General features: G+C 49.3%; 1 protein-coding gene across 4 annotated transcripts in view; it reads left to right on the top strand.

The window, feature by feature from the left end:
* Positions 1–12,095: 12,095 nt before the first annotated feature.
* Positions 12,096–24,332, top strand: part of Cuedc1 (CUE domain containing 1) — a 116,872-nt gene continuing 104,635 nt past the window's right edge. For 3 of the 4 annotated variants that reach the window (XM_052756117.1, XM_052756114.1, XM_052756118.1), the window contains exon 1: positions 12,096–12,203. The gene's annotated coding sequence lies outside the window, so the exon portion shown is untranslated. Of the gene's footprint in view, positions 12,204–15,533; positions 15,594–24,332 lie in introns of all 4 variants that reach the window. The other variant, XM_052756115.1, reaches the window with a different exon arrangement.

The following is a 24,332-nucleotide window of genomic DNA, read 5'->3' as shown; positions in this document are numbered from 1 at the left end:
TTATCCTCAACTGGATAACGGAAGGAGGGAGAAAGCCAGATGAGCCCTACCACTGCTCCTCCTCTGTCTGTTGGTCTGTAGACAAACAGCCATGATGGACTGCCCTCCTCTGAACTGTGAGCCAGAACAAACCCTCCCCGGAAGTTACTTTGGCAGGCATTTGATCACAGCAGAGATATAAATAATAAATAGACCTTTTTTACTCCACACATTCCATACTACATAGCTGATATTTCCAAAGACACAGACTCCAGACCCCCATGGGGCTAGGGTGGTGGCTCAGTGGTTCAGAATGCTGGCTTCTCTCCAGAGGACCTTGGTTCAATTCCCAGCACCCACACAGCAGCTCACAACCATCTGTAACTTCAGTTCCAGGGGATCCAGTGTCCTCCTCTGATGTCAATGGGCATCAGGCATGCATGTGGTGCACAGCCATACATGCAGACTCAACACCAATACACATACATTTTATAAAAAAGATATCCCTGCCTTATCTGGATTTTTCTTTTCTTTTTTTTTTGTTTTGTTTTGCTTGAAAGTTCCTCATTTTGTGTTTGCTTGACATTTTCTCATGACATTCTTCACTGTTACCTGGTATACTGCGTGGGCAATGCCCCCAGGGTATCACATCTGAAAGCGCAAGATGTCCCTTTGACCCACAGAGATGACATTAATTTTAATAGAGTGCTGCTTGGTTCTTTCTCTCTCTCTTCCCCACAACTAAGAAGTGTTGTGAGGGGAGTATGGTTAGGACTGTTCAAGCTCCTACCCTTCCTCAGAATTTCCTTCTGAATTCACATGAATTGGTTTGATTCAGTCTTTACCATAATGGGCAAGGCATCTCTGCACAAGAGAGTGAGGAAGAGGCGGATTGTGGTGGTGCGCATGCCTGTAATCCCATCACTTGGGCGGTGGAAGCAGTGAGAAGAAAACACTAATCCAGGATCCACACATAAATGAATCAGGGCTCCCCCTCCTCCTCCTCCCAGTCTCAGCTCAGAGCCCTGGGAAGCAGGCTCAGGTGGGAGGTCAGCTCCTTCATGCTGTCACCGGTAATGTGACACATCCCTTCTAGCCAACAGACTTAAAAGGAGCAAGCCCTGGAGGCTGAATGTGGGGGCTACTGAGGGGCTGGTCCCCAGGATCCCAGTCCTGCTATCTCCTCAGGATCCTCCTGTCCCAAGAGGCTTAGTTCTGACTCAGGAAGGAGAGGGTTTCTCTCTCCCTTCTCTCCCTCCCCTCCTCTCCCTCCCCCATCTCCAGGGTCTTTCCACACAGCTCTAGCTGACATAACACTCACTGTCCCGTCCAGACTGGCCTCCAAGTCCCAGTAATTCCCCTGCCACTGGCGGGGTTACAGTTGTGAGCCCTTAGGCCTGGCCTTGTTTTGTGTTTTAAAGAACCGCCTGGTGAGTGAGCCCTCCCTCAACGCTGTCCCCAAGCACCCACGGCTTTGGAACCCTGCTGTTGGACAACCTAAGTGAGGCTCTTCCACAGAAGAATAAGACATTTTTCTTTCCATTCCCACTGTGCTCAAGGACCAGTGAGGTAGGAGCCAGGAAGAGAGGATGAGAGATCTCTGTTTCCTTCTAAGAAGGAAGGATCCTTCCCCCAGAATGTCACAGTACCTGTGGCCCCTGCTTACCAAGTCTCACTCTGGCTCGCTCAGGAATGTTCATTCACCTACCCCACTGTCCTCGGTTCCTTCCTTCCTTCCTTCCTTCCTTCCTTCCTTCCTTCCTTCCTTCCTTCCTTCCTTCCTTTCTTCTTTCCATCCTTCCTTTCTTTCTCTCTCCCTCTCCTCTTTCTCTCTCTCCTCCTCCTCTCTCCCTCTCTCTCCTCTTTCTCTCTCTCTCTCTCTCTCTCTCTCTCTCTCTCTCTCTCTCTCTCTCTCTCTCTCTCTCTCTCTCTCTCTCTTTTGAGACATGCTCTCATGTACCTCAGGGTGACCTCAAATTCGCTATGTAGCCAGGGAACACCTTGAAGATTCTTCCTCAAAACAATAAGAATGGCAATAAGCAAAATAGGCATCTGTTGTTTGAGTATGGGACTGGCAAGGAATAAACTCTACAGCCAGAGGACTCATGACTTTGCCAAGAAGCAGCAACTGACTTAATCTCTGTGCCCAGCTTCCTTGTCTGTGAAGCTGGGATCATGGCGGCACCTACTTCCGGGCCATTGAGCAGTGAATTACTATGTGGTAGCCAGCACGAATGCGCGGCATGCTTGCTCTTTTTTTTTGGTTTTTTTTTTTGAGACAGGGTTTCTCTGTGTAGCTTTGCGCCTTTCCTGGAACTCACTCTGTAGCCCAGGCTGGCCTCGAACTCACAGAGATCCGCCTGGCTCTGCCTCCCGAGTGCTGGGATTGAAGGCGTGCGCCACCACCGCCCGGCTTGGTGTGCTTGCTCTTATGGTTGCTACTGTTGTCACCCGGTGTGCAGTAGAGTGCTGGGCTCTGGGACTGGGACAAGGCTTTCTTGCTCTAGGATTTCAGATGACTTATTTGATCTCCCTGTATCTCAGTTCCCTCATCTGTAATGCTGGGCAAGGTTTTTCCTAAAGATTAAGTAACATATGCCAAAGTGCTTAAAATGGAGCCAGACGCACTGTAAATGTTCAAGAAACATAGGACCAGCAAGATGGCTAAAGTTGGCCTCTGACCTCCACATATACACTATGACACACATACATGCAGGTGCTCAGTCACACACACATACACATGCACACACACAATAAATGAATGTAAATTTAAAAACCTTTAGAAAAGAAAATGAAAACTGATCCCCCACAATTCCTATTTCCAAACTATTGAGATAGATGCATCCTCTTTGCCATTTTAGAGATTATGAAAACAGAGTCAGGGTTGGAGAGATGGCTCAGTGGTTAAGAGCACTGGCTGTTCTTCCAGAGGACCTGAGTTCAATTCCCAGCACCTACATGACAGCTCACAACTGTCTGTAACTCCAGTTCCAGAGGATCCAACACCCTTGTATAGACACACTTGCAGGAAAAACACCAACACACACGAAATACAAACAAATCATTAAAATATTTAAATAAAAAAGGAAAAAATGAGGCTATGTCACCCAGCAAGGAGGCGGCACAGCAAAGATTTACCTGTACCTTGGCCTGACCAGCACTTCGTCACCACACCATACCCTGGGGGAGTAGAAGGAGCTCAGGATGTACAAGCCAGGCAGAACCTCCCCACCAGAGGACCAGCAAGCTCTCCTCTTCAGTCTGTGAATTACTTGTAGCAAATGCTTGCTTCTTAGTTGGCTTACCTAACTGAGGTATGAGACCTCACTGTCCATACCTGTTTGTTTGTTTAAGCTTTTTTTTTCAAGACAGGGTCTCTCTGTGTAGCCCTGGCTGTCCTAGAACTCCCTCTGTAGACCAGGCTGGCCTCGAACTCAGAGATCCACCTGCCTCTGCCTTCCAAGTGCTGGGACTGAAGGTGTGCGCACCACCACCCAGCCAATTCCCATTAATTTTAAATTTTTCTTCTTCTTTGAAAGAAATGCCTCGTCCACACCAGATACAGAGTCAGTCCTTGGTTCCATGTTCTAGGCCATTCCATCACACTCTCCTAACGTTTCCAGATCTACTTTGATGTCCACCAATCATCTCCCTTACAGACTGACTTTGCTACTACCACCCCACCTACACGTACCATCCACCCCACACTCCATCTAACCAGAGTGCAGGTCACTTGTAATCGAACGTTCCCCAACCTCTCCTCTATGCCTTTACTCACACTATACACAGGGTGGAAACACGCTTATGCCCACTTAGTCGGGTTTTTTTTTGCCTCTCAAGGCTCAGCTGCGTGTTAATGCTTCTAAGGTGTCCTCATTGGCCCTCCCCCAACAGAGCTACCCACTTCCTCCCTGTGCCCCCCACAGATATGCATGTCACGTGTCATCAAGTGGCATACACTTTGTGGTATTACTTACCAGTTACTTCACATCTGCCTTCCCCTTACACTTAGTGACAGTGTCGGGGGGCGGGGAGAGCTGCATAGTTGTCATTTTTGGGGTCTCAGTGTAGGCGAAGGAGAGGAAAACGAAAGTGGTCATGAACCGAGTTGGAACATCCTGTGATAAACGCCGTCCTCGTTACAGAGGGACTAGAGGTGTGGCTTATTTGGTACAGTACTTGCCAAGCATGCAGGAGGGTCTGATGTGATGGTGCAAACCTCTAATTCCTACACTGAGGATGCTGAAGTAGGAAGAACAGAAGTTCAGGGTTGGGGCTGGAGAGATGGCTCAGCAGTCAAGGGCACTGGGTGCTCTTCCAGAGGACCCGGGTTCAATTCCAAGCACCCACAGGACAGCTCACGTTGTCTATAACTCCAGTCCCAGGGGATCCAACACCCTCATGCAGACATATATACAGGGAAAATACTAATGCATATAAAATGAAATTAAATAAATCATTAATAAAAAAATGGAAAAAAAGTTTAAAATTACCCTTGACTATGTATTAAGTTCGATGCCAACCTGGGCTACACGAGACCTTGTCTTAAAGAATAAAGATACAATTATAGAGAAAATTTTATTTATATTTATTCTCCCTTCTTTTAATAGTGGTGATTTGTTTTTTGTTGTTGTCTGAGTTCTCCTCACCTGGCTTTAATATTATAATAATGATTTATTAAATCTGTATGTTTGCTGGGCAGTGTTGGTGCACACCTTTTAGTCCCAGCACTTGGGAGGCAGAGGCAAGTTCTGTGAGTTTCAGGCCAGCCTGGTCTACAGAGCAAGTTCAGGGCAAAGTAGGCATGTCTTAGGACTACTTCTGTTCCATAGAACCTGAATTTGGTTCCTAGCACCCACGTTAGGTGGCTTTGGTGGCTTATAACCTCTTGTAACTTCGGTTCCAAGAGAACTGACACTCTTCTGTCCTCCAAGCACTGAGATCAAGGTGTGTGTTACCATGTCCAAATTGATTTTGTTTTTGTATTTGTTTGTTTTTTGTTTTTGTTTTTTGAGGCAGATCTTACTATGTAGCCTTGATTGGTCTTGAACTCACAGAGTTTGATTGCCTCTGCTTCCTGAATGCTGGGATTAAAGTCACTTGACACCATCGAGACAGGGTTTCTCTGTGTAGCTTTGTACCTTTCCTGGAACTCACTCTGTAGACCAGACTGGCCTCGAACTCATGGAGATCCGCCTGGCTCTGCCTCCCAAGTGCTGGGATTAAAGGCATGTGCCACCCACCACTGCCCAGCAGGAATAACTTCTTTTTTTTTTTTTTTTTTGGTTTTTCGAGACAGGGTTTCTCTGTGTAGCTTTGCGCCTTTCCTGGATCTCGCTCTGTAGACCAGGCTGGCCTCGAACTCACAAAGATCCACCTGCCTCTGCCTCCTAAGTGCTGGGATTAAAGGCGTGCGCCACCACCACCCGGCAGGAATAACTTCTTAAGTGCATGAGACAGAACTAGTTTTGGAATTTTTTCTAAGATTTATTTTTTTGTTTTTAGTTTTGTGTCCCTGTGTGAGAATATGCCACATGGGGATGGATGGGTGTCCTCAGAGGACAAAAGAGTATCAGTTCTCTTGGAGCTGAAGTTACAGAAGGTTTGTTTTTCAAGACAAGGTTTCTCTGTGCTGTCCTGGGACTGCAGAGATGACTCAGTGGTCAAGAGTCAGTGTGGCTCATGCAGATAGAGGACCTGAGTTTGATTTCTAGTACCCATGCTAGTCAGCTCATCCTCATGACTGCCTGTAACGCCAATGCCTTTGGCCTCCAGAGGCATCAGCATTTCTGGGCACATACCCACAGACAAACATAATTAAAAATAATAAAATAAATCTTTTTAAAAAGCTGGCTCTGGCCAAGCAGTGATGGCACATGCCTTTAATCCCAGCACTCAGGAGGCAGAAGCAGCAGGATCTCTGTGAGTTTGAGGCCAGCCAGATCTACATAGAGTTCCAGGACAGCCAGAACTACACGAAGAAACCCTGTCTCGAAAAGCGAAGCAAAACAAAATAACACAAAATGTTGGTCCTTAGGCAAACAGTTACTCTCTCTTGGGGACTTGCCGGGCCTTTTGGGGGGGGGCGGGGGGTGGGGGGGGCACAGAGATAGTGATGGACGCATCCCCTACCGCCCAGGAGCTCTGCAGAGACCAATTACACAGTTGCTGTCCTTCTAGGCTGCCTGGCTGGGTTCAGGGACAACCAGGGAGGAATGTGTCACACATGGGGAGGTGATCAAGCTCTTGGGGTACTTCTTAGGCATGATATTAGCACCCGTTCAGTTATCCACTTAGTTACTATTTCCTAAAAGGCATACTCCCCCCGCCCCCGCCCCCTTTTTTTCTCTAGATTCTGCTTCTATGATTCAAATCCTCAAGTGATGTCACTGGTGCCTGACGTGTCTCCTTTAGTTTCTCCAAGCTGTAGAAGGAGATGGGATTACCGCCCCCCCCATCCCATCCCCACCCCTCCCACCCCCCCGTCCTACCGCAGGCCTTGTTAATGTCTTTGGTGGTGCTCCGAGGAGTAGGTCTCCTGGTGGTGAGGACAAGGTCCCTTCTGAAGCCACGGCTGCTTGCTCTTAGGCACTCTCAGTGCCTTGGCCCTGAGCTGGAGAAATTCTACAGGCAAAGCACACTGTATTCCCTGGAGCCCAGCTGTTGGGCAACAGCTGTTCACTGGCCTCATCTTGACAGTGAGTAGTGATAGACATCCCAGTGGCCTGAGCTTAGCATGGGCAGGGTCTAGAAAAAGGCTCCCATCACCTCCCTGCTGTTTCTGGGAGCAGCAAGCATGGGGAGGGGGTTAGTTCTAGCACAGGCAGGTGGGTGGAATGAGGACAGGAAGGGGAACAGTAGAAAGATGCCCTGGAAAGAGCCTCTCTATGGCATAGTTAGCTTTCTATTCTCGGAACAAATGCCTAACACGGTCACCTTACAAAGGGAAGATTACTTTTGACTCGGTTTACCAGATTCCAGTCAGTGATAGTGGGTTTGGGTCAAGGGACATGTACACCTCTGTATCTCTCAGGATGCTCCCTGAGAGGAAGAACGTGTGGGGTAGTGACGTGGAAGGAAAGACCCACCCTCTGTGCAGCTCAAGAAGAAATGAGGGGAAAGAATGCATGCTAGTCTTCCCATCTTTCTGAACAAGTGCGTCTGTTGGTGATGCTGAGCTCAGGCACCAGCCTCAGGTCTTTCAACACAGACTCAGTATGAACTCCCACCACAGATTTTAGCGCAGTTCAGGACTGCTGTGCTACCCCACTTCTGCCTCTGAGCAGCTACTGGGTTCTCGGCTTCTCCAGTTGGCAAACGGCCATTTTGGGACTACCCAAAATTTTGGACTATCATGTAAGTCAACCTAATAAATTCCCCTTTTTATTGTTTTATTTTTATTTTTTGGTTTTTCAAGACAATGTTTCTGTATGTAGCCCTGGCTGTCCTGGAACTCACTATGTAGACCAGGCTGGCCTCAAACTCCAAGATCCATCTGCTTCCTGAGTGCTGGGTTTAAAGGCTTGTACCAACATGCCTAGCTTGTAAATTCCCTTTTGATACGTTACATAATATATATCGTAATACATATACATACTCTATTGGTCCTGTGCCTCTAGAGCCCACCTTCTTACACTGTACGTCATAGCCCCAGAGGGTCACAAAATTCCTGGCAATAATAAAAGGTTTCTGAACGCACAATGACCCAAAATGAATTTGAAATCAACCACATCGACTCAAATTCCAGGTTATTATGTGTTATGAGTTGCAGTATTTTTAATATATATGCAAAGTTTTCTGATTTTATAGAACCAAAACAAGTTTGTAGGGTTTTTTTGTTGTTTGGTTGGTTTGGTTTTGGTTTTTCAAGACAAGGTTTTTTCTATGTGTAGCTCTGGCTGTCCTGCAACTCACAAAGTTCTGGGCTCCAAAGGGTCAAGAGTTTAAGAAGTCTTGCTCTAGAGAGCCCTGACTAATACACAGTCCATGATCAATGTGCCCCATTGCTTTAGGGCCTGTGATGAGGCATGAGTTGGGCAAAACTGCTCATCCCCTGGATGGAGAGTGAAAGAGAAGAGGGAGGGGCTAGGTACCACTATCCTCTTTGAAGTCATGGGAAGACTTCACCATAGCCTACTTCCTAAACAGGCTAACCCTAGGGACCAAGGTTTTCATACAGAGGTTTCTGAACTGGAGCAGAGTTAAATTTTACCCTCCGAGGAATGGGGAGTCACTTGACATTTTCAAGTCTTCAGGGCAGCAGTTGCTAGCTCAGGCGAGGATGGTTGGTGAGCAGGGCCCTGGTGGCAGAGTCTGAACCAGGGCACAGCATGGCTATGCCAAATAAATTCTGAAAGTAGAAAGTCCTGAGATTACTGTGGGGTTTGCCTGTGAATTCACAGTTCATGAATGAGATGCGTCTTTATCCCGGACAGAAACTTTGGCCAAGGAAAATGTAGGGATGCTGACTATATCTGAAGGGGAAGTGGCCATGGTACAGCCTGTCCAATAGCAGTGATGTATTCCATACAGTAGACTCAAGAAGAGAGAGATGCAGGGACAGGCAGGTCATTAGCACAGTGTCTTAGTCAGGGTGACTATTGCTGGGATGAAATACCAAAGCAACTTGGGGAGGAAAGGGTTGATTTCGTTTACACTTCCACATTGTAGTTCATTATTAAAGTCAGGGCAGGAAGTCAAACAGGGCAAGAGCCTAGAGGCAGGGTCTGATGCAAAGGCCATAGTGTGTGTATGTGTATGTGTGTGTGTGTGTGTGTGTGTGTGTGTGTGTCTGTGCATATTGCTTATTGGCTTGCTCTTCAAGCCTTCTCAGGCTGCTTTTAGAACCCAGGACCACCAGCCCAGGGATGGAACCACTCGCTATGGCCTGGGCCCTCCCACATCAATCACCAGTTTAGAAAATGCTCTACAGTCTTTGCTTAGAGGCCGATGGTAAGGAGACATGTTCTCAGATGAGGCTCCCTCCTCTTTGATAACTCTAGCTTGTGTCAAGTTGACATAAAACTGCCAGCACACCCAATCCACCTAAGAGCAGATGAAGTAATATATTTATTACAACACCAGCAGCTACTGAACATGTAGCATTCCAAGCGCTGTTCTGTGTGTACCTCAGAATGTGTGAACTGATTACATTCTCACCACAGTCCTTTGAAGTAAATGGGGGGGGGGGCTGGAGAGATGGCTCAATGGTTAAGAGAACTGGCTGTTCTTCCAGAGGACCTGGGTTTGGTTCCCAGCACCCACGTGGTAGCCCACAACCATCTGTAACTCCAGTTCCAGGGGATCTGATGTCCTCTTTAGGCACACATGTGGTGTGCATACAAGCATGCAGGCGAAACACCCAAATACATACAGTAAAATAAAATGAAGTAGACCTTAGCTAATACAAGTCAGGAAACCGAGGCACAGAAAGAGTTGAGTGCCTGGCCTAAAGTCATGTAGCATGTCAAAGAAACCCTGAGAGTTGGTACTGCCCCACACTATTAACCTCCCTGAGCACATCCTGGGAAGCAGAGCTTGTTGGAAGAGCGGGAAGGAACTGGGTGCTAGAGAAGGCTGTGAAGAAATGTGGGGGCAGGTGGGAAAGCCTTGTAAGACTGGGAATCTGTGGGGTGGGAGTCATTTCAAAGAAGCCCGAACAGCATCTGGGGCAGCATCGGAGCCAAGAAGTGGGGTGAGCAGGAGGTTCATGGGTTCAGACAGCCAGGTGCCTGCCAGGGCCTCCCACTGAGTGTAGCTCCTGGGATGCCTGGGGAAGAAGGCCAGACCACAGGAAACCAAAGCTAGAACGAGGCTGGAAAAAGTAAGAGACATGTGTCTTCATTCTAGAGGAAGTCTACTGTGAATGGGAAGACATTCCTAGGGCAATGACTTGTGGGTAGCGCAGGATGGGGACACGATTTGTTTAAAGGGGACATCTTGAAGCGCTGGTAGGCTTGAAGCGGGGGTGGGGGGTGGAAAGAAAAAAATTATTAGAGTCTTCTGAAGCAGGCAGCAGGCTTGGCTAGAAAGCAAAAGGGGTCCCTTTGCAGCTGAGAAGAGCACAGGAGACTGAGCCGGGGCAGCTGTGGGAAGGAAGGCGTGGAAAAGGAGGCATGACCACAGCTGGAAGTCAACAGAATGCCCAAGAAAAGGGGGGAGGGGCCGAGGTGGTCTGCCTCTGTGCCAGAGGTGGTATTCAGACGAGGGAGGGTTGACTTGGAGTTTGCTGTTAGCCCCTGTGAAGTGTCCAAGGGACCGGCTGCTGGGGACCCTCGGCAGGCAGCAGATATGAGGGGCTGGGTTGTAAGCAAAAGACCTGGCCTGGGCCTCTAGATGCTTAGAGGCAGTCAGTGGTGGGGGTGAGTGAGGTTGTCCTTGGGTACGAGATGCTGAGAAGAAGGTTCTAGGATTGACCCCAAGGGAGGAAGACATTAGCAGAGCCCATAGACAGGGCATTTCAAGGAGGACTGTCCATCACATCGACTGGGTTTGTTAACGACTTTAATGAAAATACATTTAAACATTTTATGAACAATCCAGAGGCATGTGCAAACAGGAAAATCTGCAGATTGGTAGCTCCCCCCACCCTCCACTCCTGAAATGTCAAAGTCACCGGGACTTTGGAAGATTGTGCCAGTAAGCAGAAAAGTGACAGATGAACTTAACAGTGTATGCAGTATGGGGTGACATACTCAATACCATCATCAGACTTTATGGGTCAAGAGGATGAGTCCTGAGCTCTCAGTGACAACCCAGAGTCAGCAGGGCACTCTAGATTCAGAATCATTAGCCAGGGGTCTAGGAACCAGCTCCTGACGGTTTGAAGGTTCCCTAAAATCAGGTGAAGGAGCATGGGCAGAAGGGACCAGGAGATCCTCAGAGGTGAGGTTTCTCTCAGGGTATCCTCCGATTCCACCCTGCTGAAGAAATCACCCTTGACATGCAAATGACGGGAACACATTCGTGTTTGGGGACTTGGTTTGTGGTTTTTACCATCAGATGTTTCTGTGGGTGAGCATGTCGGGCCTTCTCAGCAAAGCTTGCGGACTGACTGCAAAGCCTGCAGAGGAGGAAAGGGGCTATTTCCAGGCTTCCACACACACATGGGCAAGCTTTTCCAGTAGCAGAGTTTAACTCTTCCAAAGATGTTAGTGATTCTACCTTCATCGTCTTTAGATGCCCCCCCTAGGCAGCTACACTTCAAAGCAGGGCTTGGTAGCCTGATCCCCTCTGTCCCCTCTTCTCATCTCCAAATTAGTGCACGAAACCAAACCACGTGGGAAAATAGCCAAAGTTGATGGACCGTTGATTAAACAGTTAGTGGAAACCCTTGGCCAGGCTCAGAAGCCCCTCAAGTGATGGGGGAAAGGAGGTGATGGGTGGTAACTGCTAGGGTGAATGGGCCGTGGCTTTGATTTCCCACCCCCACTCCACCATGTCCTCTGGCCTCGATATTAGATTTTATTTCCTTGCGAGCTCTAACTCCACGGAGGCTCCGCTTACCCCCACACTCCTGGTTTCCCAAGGCCCAGAGGTTCGTGCTTTTTATGACACCCTCACTCCGGCCGGGCTCCTGGTATGGGTCTGCAACCTCTCAGGCCAACTTTGGGTTTAGGTGCCCCTCCTTCCCAAATCTCCCAAGTCTCAAGTCCCCTAACCTCAACTCCTAACGGTGCTCCTCAAGTCGGCATAGTCCAGACGCACTGCACCCGGCCATAAAAAAGATCTGAGACTCCCCATTCAGCCTCCCGGTCCTCGAGCCGAGCGGTCAGTGCAGATGGCGCGGGAATGCACCGAGGAGCCTGTCCCCTAATGTCCCCCAGATGCCCTTTTCCCCCTACCCCCCGCAACCGCGTTGGCCTCCTGACCCCTATTCCTGCTTCCCGGTCTGGGGAGAGAGGGTCTGGGGGTGCCGCAGCCTGGGCCCCGGCGCGCGCGCAGCCCCGCTCCTCCCCGCGCGGCCCCACTTGTGGCCTCGCCGGCAGCCGCGCAGGGACAGCTGCATTTCTCGCAGCCGGCCGCTAGGAAGCCGGCCTCGCCTCGCTTTCTCCGCCTCCCGGCGCCCAGCCGCGCCGCCGCGCCGCCGCGCCACCGAGCCGGGCCCGCCGCCGCCGCCACCGCCGCCGCCGCCGCCGCCGCCGCCGCCGCCACCGCGGGACCGCGCCCCTCCCCCGCCGCCCGGCCCCAGCGGCCCGCGGGAGCGGACGCGAGTGCGGTGCTCGGTAAGACCCCGATTCGCTCTCGCCGCCCCTACCGCGAGCTCGTGGGCGCCGCGCTCCACCCCGGCCCGGCGGCCCCACCTTCCCCGGGAGCATCGGCGAGGCGCGGCCGCGAGGGCCGGGCCGTCGCGAGTTTGAGTCCTCGCGCCGTGGCTACGGTTTCCCGGGAGCCCGCGCCTCCGCGCCGGTTCCGGGCGGCCCTCTCTCCGCGGCTGCCCACTCCGTCCCCGGGCCCTGGGCGCAGGGGGCGTGCGGCACCCGCGGCCACGATCCGAGGGGTGGTCACCGGCCGGCGCCGCGGGGAAGGGACGCGAGGCCTGGGGAGCCTGCTCCTCTGGGGTCTCCACTCCCCGGTTCCCCGCTTTGTGTGGACAACACCCTCCGGGCTTCGCCCTGGCATGGGGGCGCAGGCTGAATGGCGATGGCGAGGCGGGGGCCCGGGCTGGGAGCTGAACTCCTTTTAGGGGGAGGGGAGGCTCGCTTCCTGCTCCCACTGTGGTCACCGGTCGGCTCAGCCTTTTCTGGTCCCACCCGGTCCCCTGGGAGCTGCATCTCTCCGCGACCCGGCTGGGGAAAGTTCAGAATGCGTTGTCCCCGCCCCTGCTCCCCCGCCCCTCGGACTCTAAGTGCCTGGGGCGCTGAGCTCCAGGGGGCCCGGGCTTGCCTTTATTCCTTGGTTTTCTCCCGGAGTGGTTGCCTTGCACCCCAGCATGGGCTTGCCCATCTTCTCCTCTTAAAAATAAAGTTTTTAGCTCCAAGAAATTTATACTGTTATGAAATTCCTGGGGAGGGTGTTTTAAGGGAGAGAGATTTTAGATTTTCCTTATTTGTTTATTGTAGGAATAGAGGTTGAGGGGATAATTGGGAGTGTAATGATGAGACACCCTAGACATGATGTTAGGTAGAAGACCATGTGTCTTGATCTCCACCTGTTCCCTAGGCAGCCTGAAACCCGGGAAATACACTTTTTGTCTTGCTTATCTTGCAACACCCTGAGCCACCTGGCCCAGGAGAAAGGGTTCTGGGGGCCCCTCACCCCGTTCATTATCAGCTGATGAAGTTAACCAGGCTGCTCGAAGGAGGTGAGGGATATGTTTCCTTTACGGATATCATCTCTTTATGGATATCGTCTTTATTGATCTCATCTCATTATGAAGTCTGGTCCCTGCTGGATCAAGTGTGAAGTGGGGACTTCCGTTTGAATGGAAGGTGGCACCTTTGTGTGGCTGGCTTGGGCCCCTGGAGGTTGCATCCAGTAGGGGTGGGTTGAAATCCCCTGTCTGCTCTCTGCTGCTGCTGGGAAGGAAAGGGGACACTGCTGGGCACAGTGTTGAAGAGAGTCTGGGCAGTTAGGATAGCTCAGGGCTGGTGATGTGACAGTGAGGGTGAGAGACGGGAAGACCAGGCCTGAGAGTTAGACCATGGGGTTCTTTGGGATCTGGGGAAAGCTATACCCTAACCACATTTCCCAAACTTGCACAGGTGCTGGAACATCCATATGCACTGCCAGAGGGCTGATATACCCCCTTGGAACTAGGGTTCTGATTAAGACCCTGCGCTAGAGTTTGTGGTCTAGTCCAGGCCTTTTGGAACAGATTCCTCCTTTGTGGCTCGTTAGTAAATAATCCCAGGGCGCCCAAAGCAGAACTCTTGTGAGGTCCTTTCTCATGCCACTTTTTGAACTTGTGGCCATGGAGACCTGGAAGCTCTGGCCCAGTTCCCAGCTCCCTCCAGTTAGCTAGAGGACGGGGCAATTGAGGTGGCTGTTCTTCCGGGACTGAGTTTGCTGTCTGTGAGGTGGGGAGACCTTAGGCACTGTGTTGGGGCCACAGGGCTATTGAATTAGAGGAAAACAAAGGGACAGGTGCGGGGTGGGTATAGGAGGCAAGCCTTTTAGGATCCCCTGTTCATCTTAGGGACACGAGGTTGAAGAGCCTTATGGAGAGTGTTCAGTGTGGAAGATCCTTCTAGGGAAGCCTTGGAGCAGATTTGCCCAGGAAAACAATCTGGGTATTTGCAGTTCCTTCCATATCTGGGGACTTCAGAACGCAAGTGGAGGCCAGACAGGCCACTGGGGTTCATCTCCTGTGCAGCCCCAAAGAGGGCAGCCCTGCTTTTCTTCTCCGTAACTCCCTGGGTGCCAGGGTGCATGGTGTGCAGGTGTCTGTTCATCTGTACCTGCTTGGGATCTGGAAGAGTCCAGGGGTCTTCCGTGTCAGACTTATCCACCTCAGTACTGAGAAGTCTTTCTTAGGCTCACACCACCTCTGATGGACCAAAGCGATTGAATGTCCTTTGAATGATGCCACTAACATTGTCTTTAAAACCAGTCACAAACAATAAATGCAGTAACAATGCTCAGAAATGGAACTCCCACCTCATGTAATAGGACAATGGCATTTTCGCTGTGCCAGCAAGGGTCTTCAGATTGTGCTGAGTGTGATAAGAAGTTCTGACTCCACGGATCTGACTTGCTCCCCACCCCACCTTATGCCTTCCAATGAGTAGAGTGTTTGGCATGCAGCACCTCTCACATCTGTTTTTTTTTTTTTCTTCAGAGTTCCTTAAAGTCACTCTGCTCCGTTACTAAGCAACAGAGCTGAGAATTTCCTAGAGCCTTGGGCACAAGGCTCACCTCTGACCATGCAAGGTGGTACCTGTGGTTTGCTGGCTCCTGTGCTTATGACAAATCGCAGTTGGGTCTGGAGACCCCAAATGACTGTGGTCCAGCAGTCCCTGATTTGGGAGTTGGATGTCTTGGTGGCATGCAAGGCTCTTGTGGTGGGGTTCATCTTCCCTTGTGGCCAGGACTTATCTTTCTGCCAAAGCTCTGGCTTCCAGATGTTGGTGGACTCAAGATGTTAGCTGCTCTGGCTGTCCTGCTGTCTGGTCCTCTGCTTCCAGCCACCCAGAAATTCCTCTCACGTGCTAGAGCAATGCAATAGATTCCTTCCCAAGAAAGCAGCTAAAGTCATCTTCAGAAGAAGTCACAGGGCTGGGATGTCGCTCGGGTTGGGAGACTGCGAGTGTCCTTGTCTAGTTTCACAAAGCCCCAAGGTTCAATCCTTACACCCATATAAACTGGACAGGGTGGCATAAGCCTGTCATCCAAGCCCTAGAGAGGTGGAGACAAAGGGATCAGAAGTTCAAGGTCATCCTTAGCTACACAGAGAGTTTAAGAGTAGCCTGGGTTAGGTTAGACCCTGTCAAAAAAAAAAAAAAAAAAAGGAGAGACTAAAAAATAAAACCGTTCATAAACAGTAGATGGAGTAATTGCTTGGGAACATAACTCCCTTCTTTAAAACATAACCACTGCTTTTCTACTGTGTCAAGGGTCTTCAGTGAGTTCTTGGTTGGAAACCGATGTCTAACCTGCACTTTACAGTAAAGCAGGTAAGCCATTTTTATGCCCATTTCTACCAAAGTGTCTTTGTGATTCGGTTTGGGTTTGTGGTCCTGAAAATCGAATCCAGAGCTTTGCCCCTGCTGACAAAGCGCATGTTCTATCACTGAGCTCTGCCTCTAGCACCATAGCTGAGTGAATCGGCAGAACTTACTTAGGCATCCCCAGGTGGCTCTGGATCCTACTCTGAAGCCTTGTTAGGGCATCAGCGTCTCATTCTTAGAAGGCGTTGGAGGAGGTCTCGCCCGTGCGCTGAGACAGAATGATTGTTCCTTTCATAGAAGCTGTTGCTATTATTTCTGTATGTGACCTCGAAAGTTCTGGTACTTGTTACTAAGGAAAGAATCTTTGGTCATAACTGTAGCGGCTGGGACAGATGTGGTGTTGCGGGGAAGGGGACAAAAATGGAGGTCTGGGGTTGCTGAAATGTCAGGGTGATGCAGGAAGGGTGAGATGACTCAGTATTAGTAGGCTTGCTGTGGAATCAGCTCTTCCCTGTTCTCTCAGAGAGTTTGCCCTATAGGCTGTGGGTAGAGGTAGAGGTAGGGCCGAATGGCTTTTTTTTTAATGTTAGTGTCGCTCCAGAGGGACAAGGCACCTAGTGTTTGACAGGATGGGCAGTTAAGAGTGGACGGAGTGGGAGGCTGTAGCAAAGAGCTTCCTGTGAAGGGAGGAGCACAGGGGTTAGAGATATGGTATGATGGGTAAAAGCTTGTGCTTTTACACACACACACACACACACACACACACACACACACACACACACGAGTAAAAAATGTAATCTCACTCCGCCAAGCAGTCAACTCCTTGCTGTGGTCAGATGTTTTCTTTTTGTTTTGTTTTTGTTTGTTTGTTTAGACAGGATTTCACTGTTTAGCTCTGGCTAACCTGGAACTTGCTTGGTAGACCAGGCTGGCCTCGAACTTAAGATGTCCACCTGCCTCTGCTTGATGGGATGTGTTGATTTTTTAAAAGATTCGTTTATTTTACATGTTTGAATGTTTTAGCCACGTGTATATTTGTACACCACATGTGTTTCTGGAACTGGAGTTATGTATAGTTGTGAACTACCATGTGGGTGCTGGGAACGGAAATCGGGTCCTCTACATGAGCAACAATTGCTCTTAACTACTGAGTCACCCCTTCACCCCATCATATGTTTCTCAGTTCTCAGGCTTGAAAGCTAGCTCAGTAGTTAGGAGTCCTTGTTTCCTCATGAGACCCCATGAGATGACATTCATTTTTCAGGTGAGGAAACAGACCCAAGAGGTAGCAAGAGGATAAATAACATGCCTGAGATCATGTATCTCAAAATGGAAGAGCTGGAAGGGGGCTGAGGGTGCCAGGTTGCAGGCTCACACCCTCAGAGACGTCCTCAGTAGCTCCCTGTTTAGTTGGGTGAGGTGGGGATAAAGGGGCCATGCTGCACTCAGGGTCTGCCTATGCAGTGGCCAGTGTCTGGTAGGTTCTGCTTAATGCAGTCTGCTAAGAACTGCTGGCCAGACAGTCTACTGAGGCCTGACCTAGGGCACAAAGCTCACCAAGGCGTGGTCCTGCCCTCAAGAGGCCTGGAGTCTAATATCTAGTAAGAAGATAAACATTTTAGTCTAGCATTCCGGTCACCCTGGCGGGGGCTGTGACAAGGAGATGTGACAAGATGAAACACTGGGCAGGTGTGGAGCTCAGGGGTAGAATGTGAAGCCCTGGGAGCCCATGCCCAACAAAGCGAAAATAAGATGAAACACTGAAGAATCAGGTAATTGCCAGTCAGAAGACGCGCTAGAGCGGACAGGGCTTCTTGGGGGAGGGGACTTTTGAGTGGGGTGAGGATATAGGGGGCAGCTGTCTTCCAGGTACTTGATCTTACCCCAGCAGACAGTGTGCTCCTATTCTGTGATGTTAGCACAGCCCTGCGGCTGGCCTGTGGGCATGTTTTGGGATCCCGTGACATCTTTGCCAGGGTGAGGCAGGAACCCTGCCATGTGGTTAGCTTCCTGGACACCTTGGGCTCATTTTTGTCGTTGAGGTTTGGTTTGTGTGTGTGTGTGTGGCGGGGGGGGGGGGTTGTTTGTTTGTTTTGCTTTGTTGTTATTTATTTATTTATTTATTTTTCAGAGCTGAGGACCGAACCCAGGGCCTTGTGCTTGCTAAGCAAGTGCTCTCTACCACTGAGCTAAATCCCAACCCTATTGTTGTTATTTTTTTGAGACACTTTCCCATTCTAGCCCAAGCTGACTTGAAACTTAACTGTATTGGCCCAGACTGGCCTCAAAGTCTCACAGTCCTCCTGCCTCAGCTTCCCAAGTGCTGGGATTATAGGCGTGAGCTACCGTGCCAAACTTGAATTTGTTTTTTTGAGACATAGTCTCACTTTGTATACCAAGCTGGCCTAGAACTCACTCTGTAGCTAGGCTGGGCCTCAAACTCATGGTAATCTTTCTGCCTCTGCCTCTTCCCCTACCCAAAGTGTTGGGATTATAGACATATGCCACCATGCCTAGCTACCTTTGTGTGTGTGGTTTTTTAATTTTTATGACTTTGTGTGTATGGATGTTTTGCTTGCATGCATGTTGGTACACCACATTCCTGCCTGTTGCTCACAAATGCAAAAAGGGGGGGGTTTCTTATATTCCTTGGAACTGGAGTTACAGATGGTTGTTAGCCACCATGTGAGTGCTGGGAATTAATCCAGCCAGTGTTTTAACCTCTGAGTCATCTCTCCAGCTAGGCTCGTGTGGTTTTTGTTTGTTTTTTTTTGTTTTGTTTGTTTGTTTTGTTTTTTGGTTTTTTGAGACAGGGTTTCTCTGTGTTGTTTTGGTGCCTGTCCTGGATCTCGCTCTGTAGACCAGGCTGGCCTCGAACTCACAGAGATCCGCCTGCCTCTGCCTCCCGAGTGCTGGGATTAAAGGTGTGCGCCACCACCACCCGGCGCTCTTGTGGTTTTTAATAGCTAAGCAGTAGATACGTCTTGTAATGCCTTCAGCGAACACACTGAAGGGGTAGAAGTCATACAGGCATTGCTGCTCAGAACACAGCTCCTCACTAGACAGAGGACTATGGTGATATTTTATTTGTATTAAAATGTTATTTGTATGTTAATAAATAAAGTTCCCCGGGGGTCAGAGCTATTAGCAAGCCATAGGAAAGCAGGGCAGTGGTGGCGTACGCTTGTAATCCCAGCACTTGGTAGGCAGAGCTAGGTAAGTCTCTGTGTGTTCAGGGATACAGCCAGTATTGGATACACATGCCTTTAATCTCAATACCAATCATAGAAAACCTGGAGGTCTATACAGACAGGCCGTGACGAGGCGGTCATGTGGTTGGGTTTACAACCAATGAGAAGGCAGGACAGGAACTCTATATAAAGACTTTAACACAGAGGTAGCTCTGGTTCGGAGAGGTAGGACCACCGCAGGAGGAAGGGTAAGGTTTTAGCTCTTAGCTCTGACCTCTTGGCTTTCTTCTTTGCATTGGTTCTGTGTTTCTTATTTAATAAGAAGGTTGGTTACATCTACAGAGGACCAGAGGGGCATGCATTTAAATTGCAGAGGGAGAACTCAAGGAAGAGACAGGGAGGATGTTCCAGACAGGCTGTAATGAGCAAGAAAAGTTACTCATTGGAGCAAAGGGGGGTGCCCCCCCCAAAAAAAAGGTTTTGGAAATGGGAACAAGATTCATTTGTCTTTGTGGTTTAAGCTGTTTCATCTGCAGACAGGAAGATGAAGTGGAGGTCTCGAGAGGTCCATGCCTGCTCGGCGGCGATAGGAGGATGAAAACTGGAATTTTCGAGGTGGAAGGTTGCTCAGACCTGGCTTAACCTCTCCTTGTACTGTGGAATCGTTGAGGAGTGCTCAGTGACAGAGGGTAGCCTGTCCATGAATGTAGAGCCAAGATGTAAATCCTACCTGCTCAGCAGCTGGGACTCATGCCTGGGTCCCTTCCCTAGGGATGCTCCCTGGGAATGACCGGAAGAAGCCTTGGGCAAAGTGGCAAGAAACCGGAAAGTAACAACATTTGTCAGATCCCGGCCGCCGAGAGCATGAGCTCTATTCGGAAGATGGTTGTGGAGTTCCTGAGTTATCAACTTCAGCTCCCAACTGAGCCCTGGGCAGACACAGAGCCCTTAGTAAACCCTGTAGAATGAGTGAGCAAGCAGTAGATGATTCGTTAGTTCATGATCCCTCCCACTGACAGAAGAAGGGTCCTGATAGGCTGAAGGGCAAGAGCAAGGTTAACAAAATATATCTGGGGAGCCTTCTCACAATACATAATTCTTCTAAAGATCGTCAAGCACCGACATGTTCATTTATCATGGCTTTTTCCTGTCCCCCTGCCCCAAATAAAAAAGGCTTCAACATTTAGGGAAAACATGTATTACGACAATCTCAATACATTTAACAAGATGGCTACAGACGTCTCAGAAGAAAACAGGCTTGCTCTCCAAAGAGACTCAATTAAAATAAATCAGGCTGGTCATAGTGGTGCATACCTTTAATCTCAGCACTTGGGAGGCAGAGGTGGGCATATCTCTGAGTTTGAGGCCAGCCTGGTCTACATAGTGAGTGCCAGGACAGCCTGAATTTATCTCAGGCAGACATGGTGGTGTATGCCTGTAATCCCAGCACCCAGAAAAATCTTGAGTTCAAGGACAGCCTGGAGTATATAGTGAGATCCTATCTTAAAAGCGAAAATGGGATAGGAGGTGTGGCTCAGCTGCTGAGTGCTTACTGCTTTTGCATCCATGTTGGATCGCTTATAACCACCCCTAACTACAACTCCAGGGGGATCTGATGCCTGTGGCCTCCCTGAGCATCTGTACTTGTGTGTGCACTCGAGTGCGTACATGCACATGTACAATTTAAATAATTTATTTTAAAAACAGGGCTGGAGAGATGGCTCAGAAGTTAAGAGCTTTGCTTTTCCCAAAGCTGGATTTGGAGCTTTGCTCGGCCAAAGATGCTTTGTGGTTGTGTAGGGTGACCGGGCTCAGGAAATGATTTCACTTTGTTTGGGTCTGAGATTGGTTTCAGTTCCAGGCTGTACCAGGGACTGGATGCTGGTGAGAGGCAGGGGAGGGGCCCACTGGGAGGGAGTTTCACTGTTGTCTGTGTACACGAGTGTCAGGGTGGGTGGAAGGGGGATTCCTGGGCTGAGCAGGGAAGAGAGGTGAATCTGAGGTGGAGTTTGAAAGCAGCTGTTGAGTGACCGGAGGCTCAGCTGGGGGGATTGATGTGGGGGTGGAGAGGGCGTGTGAAGATGTATGTATACGCGGGTCAGAACCCCATGGTACATGATAAGACAAGAAAGTCACAGACTTGGGCCATAGCGAAGTCTTACCCATAGATTACCTGAGTGAAGTAGCTCTCCCACAAGACGGAGAAAGCAAACTAAGCGTGCTACAAGATCAAATGCGTCATGTACTGGCTTCCTTAAGACTAGCCTCTTGGGGTTGGGGATTTAGCTCAGTGGTAGAGCACTTGCCTAGCAAGTGCAAGGCCCTGGGTTTGGTCCTCAGCTCTGAAGAAAAAAAAAAAAAAGACTAGCCCCTTCAGGCCTGCAGAGACAGGTCAACAGCTAAGAGTGCTCTCTATTCTTCCAGAGAACCTGATTTCCAACACCTCTGTCAGGTGGCTTGCAACCACCTGTAACTGTAGCTCTAGGGGAATCTGACTTATTCTTCTGGCCTCTGAGGACACACATGTAGCATGCTAGCACCGCCCTCCCCCCACCGACTCACACACACACACACACACACACACACACACACACACACACACACACTGTCTCTCACACACCATTTTTTTAGATTCATTTATTTTATGTGTATGAATATTTGCTTGCATGTATGTATGTGCACCACATGTGCCTAGTGCCCTTGGAGGTCATCAGAGGACATCAGATCCTCTCAAACTGGAGTTATGGTCAGCTGGGAGCCACCACGTGCCACCATGTGCTGTGTAGGTGCTGGGAACCAAGCCTGGGTCCTCTGCAAGAGCAGCAGGTGCTCTAACTGCTGAGCCATCTCTCCAGCCCCTGTGCATGCTTTTTTTTTTTTTAAATTGTTAAAGATATATTTTATGTGTCTGTGCCTGAGTGTATGTATGTGCACGGCATGTGTGCAAGTGTCCTTGGAAGAGAAAAGTGGTTGAATCTCCTGGAGCTGGAGTTAAAGCTGGTTATGAGCCAGCATGCGGGTCATCTGGAAGAGCGGTACATGCTCCTAACCTCTGATCCATCTCTCTGAGCTTTAAAAGAGAAAAAAGAAAAGAAAGAAAAAGAAAAAGAAAAAAGAGAACCCCTTCCTGAGACACAGTAGCACATACCTGTAATCCCAACTCTCAGGAGGTTGATTAGTTTGAATTCTATCTAGGCTGCATAGTGAGTTCCTGGCATGAACAGCCTCCAATGGTAACATTTTCTCTCATTTGACTGGATTTAAAAAAAAAAAAAAAAAAAGGCAAAAGCAAGTTGAAGAACTAATTGTTGCAGATTTGCAGACCTTTGCATGCTGGCAATCCTCTGAGACCTCAAGCTGTCAATTTTCCTGAGACAGTTTGGGGCCAGCGGGTGGTTTCCTAGTGCATTATTACCCTAAGAAGTCAGAGGTTTCCTCCAGACTGATTCTGGGGGAGGCATACACAGATGTGTTTGTCCCTCTTAGCAAGTTACAGCATCCTGCATTGGGTTTTTCTTTTTTTTTCCTTATTTTTCCTCGAGACAGGGTTTCTCTGTGTAGCCTTGGCTGTCCTGGAACTGCCTGTGTAGTCCAGGCTGGCCTCGAACCTGGATCCATTTGCCTTTGCTGATATTAAAGGCCTGTGCAACCACCTCCCAGCTGCATTTGATTTTTCAAACTCATGCGTTCATTTTCCTTTTTTTTTTTTTATTTTCTTTTTCTTTTTTGGTCTTTTGAGACAGGGTTTCTCTGGTAGCCTTGGCTGTCCTGGAATTCTCTCTGTAGACCAGGCTGGCCTTGAGCTCAGAGATCCTCCTGTCTCTGCCTCTTGAGTGCTGGGATTAAAGGTAAACTGACCCAACATTCGTTTTATTTCTAAATGAGAAACCCAAACTTTTAAGGCAGAGAGGATCTTGAAGATTACTGTCTGCTCCTAGAGGAATCTGTGGTCTCAGGCCATTACATGCATTGAAAAGTTGAATGATATTGGTTAAGACCCCTGGATATAACTCAGTTGATAAGAGTGTTTTGGTAGCATTCGTGAAGCCTTGGGTTCCTATCTTCAGTGGTGGTTGGGGCTGGAGAGACGGCTCAGTGATTAAGAGCACTGTCTGCTCTTCCAGAGAACCCAGGTTTGATTCCCAGCGCCCACATAGTGGTTCACGGCCATCTATAACTCTGTAACAGTTCCAGGGGATCTGACACCCTCTCTGGACTCCATGGGCACCAGACATGTATGTGGTGCATAGACCAGGCTGGCCTCCAACTCAGAGATCCACCTGCCTCTGTCTCCCAAATGCTGGGACTAAAGGCATGTGCCACCACTGCCTAGCCGAGAGTAATAATATTCTTAGTGATTGTTGACGGGAATCAAATACGTGGTAAGCCCTTAGCATGGTGTTACTACAGTGGATGTTCTCCATCGGCACTGGCTGCTCTTACTGTTGTTTTACTCTGTGAAGTCACGTAGCTGTTAGTAGTAGCCAGGTCTCCAGTACTCAGCTGTTTTCAGTCCTGGTTCTTTTCAGCTCAGCCTGCTTTGTCAAGCTGCCTGACGTGGGTGCTGGGGACTAAACCCAATTTCTCTGGAGGCAAAAAAAAATTTTTTTTTTTAAATTTATTCGTCAGTCAAGTGTGATGGTTCGTGCCTTTAATCCCAGCACTGGGGAGGCAGAGGCAGGTGGATCTCTGAGTTCAAGGCCAGCCTGGTCTACAGAGCAAGATCCAGGACAGGCAGGGCAACACAGAGAAGCCCTGTCTTGAAACAAACAAACAAACAAACAAAAAAACTCCCCCCCCAAAAAAAACCAAAAGCCAAAAACAAAAAAATTTGTCAGCAATTTTATACATACATAGAATATATTTAGATCATATTCCTCCCCCATTCTACTGTCCCCTCCCCCATCCACCCTCTGACTCTCTTCTTACCAACAAATGCTCCGTCTAGTTTCATGTCTTTTTTTTTTTTTTTTTAAATGACTCACCACATTGAAGCAGGATTGCTAGCAAGTGCTTGGGTGTGTGTGTGGTAGGGGGGAGTATTTACCAGAGCCTGGGCAGCTAACCAGTGACTGTGCCCCTGAAGAGAATGACTCCTGTTCCAGCCACTCCTTGTGAGCCAGCTCAGTCATGAGATACAAGAAAAGTTTATGGCAGAGTGTGTGCAGAAGTGGTCTGTCCACTTCTGTGTTGACAGTGGAGCTGGGAGACCTGGCTTGAACTCTGCTAGCTACGATCAGACCTGGGACGTGAGGACATGCTTGTGTTTAGATCATTTCTTTCCACACACACGCCGTTGCCTGGCATTTAGAGGATTCACCAGATTCCCTGCCTCTGCTGTGAAGTTCGGGGTGTGTGTGGAGAGCATCCATAAGCAGAAGAGGCCTGCAGCATGTTGAGTGTCGGGAAGATGCCCCTGTAGCCTGCCTGCACCAAGGGTGAAGACAGTGCAGATGTTTTTAGAAATATATGGGTTTGGCAGATGTGCGTGTGTGTGAGACCATGCCCACGCAAATGCTTCCCAAGTGATTTGCGCTGACCTTTTACAGAATTG

This window comes from Peromyscus californicus, unplaced genomic scaffold (genome assembly GCF_007827085.1).
Source record: "Peromyscus californicus insignis strain IS unplaced genomic scaffold, ASM782708v3 Scaffold_3__1_contigs__length_106647218, whole genome shotgun sequence".
NCBI lineage: Eukaryota > Metazoa > Chordata > Mammalia > Rodentia > Cricetidae > Peromyscus > Peromyscus californicus.
Note: the sequence above shows the minus strand (reverse complement) of the source record. Positions and strands in the feature narration are given on the sequence as shown.